The sequence below is a fragment of the Malania oleifera genome, unplaced genomic scaffold (genome assembly GCF_029873635.1).
Source record: "Malania oleifera isolate guangnan ecotype guangnan unplaced genomic scaffold, ASM2987363v1 ctg185, whole genome shotgun sequence".
In the NCBI taxonomy this organism is placed as follows: Eukaryota; Viridiplantae; Streptophyta; class Magnoliopsida; order Santalales; family Ximeniaceae; genus Malania; species Malania oleifera.
Genome location: NW_026651752.1, coordinates 95,875 through 100,474, shown reverse-complemented (window position 1 = coordinate 100,474; position 4,600 = coordinate 95,875). Strand labels below are relative to the sequence as shown.

The 4,600-nt window shown below is 32.3% G+C and overlaps 1 long non-coding RNA gene across 1 annotated transcript; it reads right to left on the bottom strand.

Annotated features, from left to right (window-relative positions):
• Positions 1 to 321: 321 nt before the first annotated feature.
• LOC131147134 (uncharacterized) lies at positions 322 to 1,005 on the bottom strand. The gene is made up of 2 exons (XR_009134627.1): positions 704 to 1,005; positions 322 to 618 (listed from the first exon to the last, which is right to left on the bottom strand). It is a non-coding gene; the product is annotated as an uncharacterized LOC131147134 (long non-coding RNA).
• Positions 1,006 to 4,600: the final 3,595 nt, after the last annotated feature.

The window sequence follows — 4,600 nt, the reverse complement described above, 5'->3', positions numbered from 1 at the left end:
TTAACTTTGTTGTCTTGTAAATTGGGTGTGAACAAGGTCCACTTTTAACTCAAGGATCGGCACCACATTTAATACAAAGCAAAAAATATTTTAGGGCTATTTGGTTAAATTAAGTGTTGGTGTTGAATGCTGAATGGAATTCAAAATCTGAGAACTCAGTTCTTAACATAATTAGAATAGTCTTTAAATTTGAATGCTGAATTATTTTCATTTGGTCAGCGATCCCTGAATATGTGTGAGATAAGATTTAGGAGAAAATCAGAGGTTTCTTAATAAATATATGGAACATTGTAGAATTTGCATTTGTTGAGGCAAAACTATCCAACTCAGTCAAAGATAATTCAGAATTAATAAGAAGTTTATCAAATATGTCCAGTTCACTGAATCTTAGGCCATTAGAAGTGAAGCTATTAAGTACAAACAGACAAGACCTTATTCACACTATTATATTTTTAAACCTTCAAATTCAAATTCGGTTGAAAGCAATCATAGGACAATAGATGTTAAAACATGAATTAATTCAATTAAATATAATGGACAACACCTGTAGGAACAAGAAGACCAGAAATTAATGTTGATGGTGTTGCCTACGCCGATTCCTCCAAATCCACTCGCTTTCTGCCATTTGAAGAAACAAAGATCGATAGAGCACAGAAACTGAAAAAATATGACGTTTTAGTAAGGAACTAAGGCAAAGACCAACCTGTATAGGAAAATTTAGGGTCTGTGAGACGCCAAGATGGGGTTGGGGACGCTGTTGATGGAGATGGGGGTGATTGTGGTTTGATTTTGGAGGCAATGATTGCGGTGGCGTGAAGATGCTTACAAGATCCGAGAAGAAAATGAAGATCGGCAACCCAAACAGAAGAAGCCGCGCACGATCCATCGCCCGAAGAAGAAGAAGAAGAAGAAGAAGAAGAAGAAGAAGAACAGAGAGAGAGACAGAGAGACAGAGTTGCTGGTGCCGAGTGGGGAGAATTTCAGAATTCAGAGCAGTGGAAGGGTAAAAGCGACTTCTAATTTATTTTGAATTAACTGCACGTGCCGTCCCCCAACACCAACACCGTTTTGAATCCACGTCAATCCTCCTGCTTCCCCATCTAATCTCTAATCTTTATTCTTCTCTCTTCCCCAATTTTATAAAAGGGACCTCTTTAAAAATAAAAATAAAAATAAAAATATGAGCTTCATCTCAATAACTATTCATAGTTATTTTAAATTACTCCTTTAATTATACACAATTACTCTAAAATATCCTTATAATTATATAAAATTTATTCTTAAAACGACTTATAATTATACCAAAATATCCTTATAACTATTTAGAATTATTCCAAAATGCCCTTATACTATTTAATTTTTTATTATTTTTTTTATAATTTTTTTTAAAAAAATAGAGAGTCGTGGAGCACACACCATGACTAGTTTCTCTAACCTCTAATATTATAAAAGATTCTTCATTTGGTGTTATCTTTCAAAAATGTCAAATTTATCCTAATAACTACCCATGATTATTCCAAAATACTCCTTTAACCACCTACAAATGTTCCAAAATATTCTTATAATTATATCAAATTTATCCCTATAACTACTCATAATTATAACAAGATATATTTATAACTATTTACAACTATTCCAAAATGCTCTTATATTACTTATTTTTTTTATTTTTTTTTATAAAAAAAGTTTTAAAAAAAATAGAAAGTCATGGAGCACGCATAGAGTGTTGGATAGTTTAATGATAACTTCCATTCAAAAAATAAAAACTTAAAAATCGTGAACTTTGTAGTTTGTACTGAGTTTTATTTACTTTATTTTCTGATAATTACCTAAATTTCAGTCTTTTATTTTAATGTAATTGATTCCCAACATTCATTTACTTTCAAAAATTAAGTAAAACTAAGTGGGTGCCTTGTGATTTTATTATAACTACTAAAAATCTTTATAATTTTCAAAGCTATATTAAATTATAATATCATCACATTTTATTAACAAAACATGCTAAAAGACCAAAATATTCACATAATAATTAATGAAATTAAAATATTAATTAAATTAATTAATATTCATGCAAAATTTAAGACTTATTTGCATATCATTAGCAATAAATATGTCAAATCAGTGTTCGATCTACATAACCATCTTGCAAACTTACATGGTGGTTAATTAAGTCTTAAAATTTTTAGAGATTTTAATCTAAGTATATTACAACTTAAATTAAATATTTTGTGGATACTTTGACTTTTTTACCACCTCTTATTCTATAAAATAATAGAATTGCTATTTTATATATTTTCAAAAAGCACGTGGGGATTTAACGGTCATATTGAAACAACAAGGTATTTCCTTATTTTTTGAGTCAAACTAAAGAAGGGGTATTTGTAATTTTTCCTTTAATTTTTTTTATGAAAAAATTGGTGCATTTAGTAGTCGAAAACAAAGGTATTTCATAAAAAATTTTCTAAAATAAATAATGAAGAAAATAAGATATTAAAAAACTGTCGTCACTGAAATTCAATAAATTGATTCAAAATTTTAATTTTCTAAAAAGGAAAATAGAAAGAGCTTGGAGGACCCATGGCGTATACCAGGATCTTTCTTATGTCTAAGTTAAGAACTAAATATGTAAGAATGGATATATAATAGTAGAAAAGAAGTGTTTTAGTTATCCTACCTCCCTAAAAAAAAATGACATTTTTATAATGGGAGACTCGCTTGAAATTTAATATTAATGTGTCTTTGATTTGAAGGAATTACAAGGGTATGATGTCCTTTCATCTTCGTGTTGCAAATATTTTATACTATTTTAGTTGCCCTCCACTCCCAAGACTTGGAAGGCACTTTCAAGTTTGGGAGTATTTATATTTTCACAATTTTTTTTTTACTTGGTTGTTGATTATGAGTAGTCATCCTTTTTTTACAACCTAAGCTCATTTGTTACTTATATATGCAAAGCTCATCGTCAATTATGAGCAGGACTAATTTTTATTTTTCAATGAAGTTCATTTTCCAAAATATGAGTGGAACTTATCTACTAATATGAGTAGTGATGCATCTATCAATTATGAGTAGGGTTCATCCATAGACCCAAAGTTTCATTGTCCCGGTTTTGATGATAATAAACTATTGTGTATTAATGACTTTGTCCTTGAGTTGTTTTTAACACGATTAAACCATTGAAGTTGAAGAAATGAAAGGTGATATAAAAAGTTAAATTCCTATTTTTTAATTTTTTTTAATAGTAATAATGTGTTTTATCTAGTAAAACAATAGAAATAGTAAAGATACGACACAAATGAAATATAACTATAAAAATGGAAAACAAGGAGATAGAACCAAGCTTTGTAGCCAAGAGAGGTTGACCGGCCCACAAGGGACAGTTGGCCAATGTAGGTAGAAGCTAGAGGCGCTTAATCAACCCTTAAAGGCAATCAAGGCACTTAAGGTTTAGGGTTTAGGGTTTAAGCTAAAGGGCCCTTAAAGCCCTAAGCTAGGGCTTAGGGGTTAGAGTTTTGTGCAATGGTTTAGGGTTTAGGGTTTAGGGTTTATGGTTTAGGATTTAGGGTTTATTGTTTTTGTTTTTGGGTTTAGGGTTTCGAGCTTAGAGTTTAGGGTTTACTGCTAGGGTTTAGGGTTTAGGGCTTAGGGTTTAGGGTTTAGGATCTTGGGTTAAAGGGTTTAGGGTTTATGGTATTGGGTTTTGGGTTTAGGGTTTAGGGTTAAAGGTTTAGGGTTTAGGGTTTAGGGTTTAGGGTTAGGGTTTAGTGTTTAGGTTTGGGGTTTAGGGTTTAGAGTTTACGATTTAGGGTTTAGGGTTTAGGGTTTAAGGTTTAGGGTTTAGAGCTTAAGGGTTAGGGTTTAGTGCTATGGTTTAGGGTTTAGGGTTTAGGGTTTTCATTTTTGGGTTTAGGGTTTCGGGCTTAGGGTTACAGTTTTAGGGTTTAGGGTTTAGTGTTAGAGTTTAGGGTTTAGGGCTTACGTTTTCGGTTTAGGGTTTAGGGTTTAGTGTTTAGTATTTAGGGTTTAGCGTTTAGGGTTTAGGGTTTTGGGTTTAGGGTTTAAGGTTTTCGGTTTAGGGTTTAGGGTTTAGGGTTTTAGGGTCTAGGGTTTAGGGTTTTGGGTTTATGGTTTAGAGTTTAAGGTTTAGTGTTAGGGTTTAGGTGTTTAGGTTTTAGGGTCTAAGTGTTAGGTTTTAGGGTTTAGGGTTTAGGTTTAGGGTTTAGGGTTTAGTACTTTTAGGGTCTAGGGTTTACGGTTTTGAGTTTAGGGTTTAGTGTTTAGGGTTTGAGGTTAGGGTTTAGTGTTTAGGGTTTAAGGTTTACGGTTTAGGGTTTAGGGCTGGGGGTTTAGGTGTTTAGGTTTTAGGGTTTAGGATTTAGGGTTAAGGGTTTAGGGGTTTAGGTTTTCGAGTTTATGTTTTAAGGTTTAAAGATTAGGGTTTAGGTTTTAGGGTTCAGGGTTTAGGGTTTAGGGTTTAGGGTTTAGGATTTAGTGTTTAAGGTTTAGGGTTTAGGGTTTAGGGTTACGGTTTTGGGTTTAGGGTTTAGGGTCTGGGGTTAGGGTTTCAGTTTAGGGTTTAGGGTTTGGGGTTAGGGTTTCG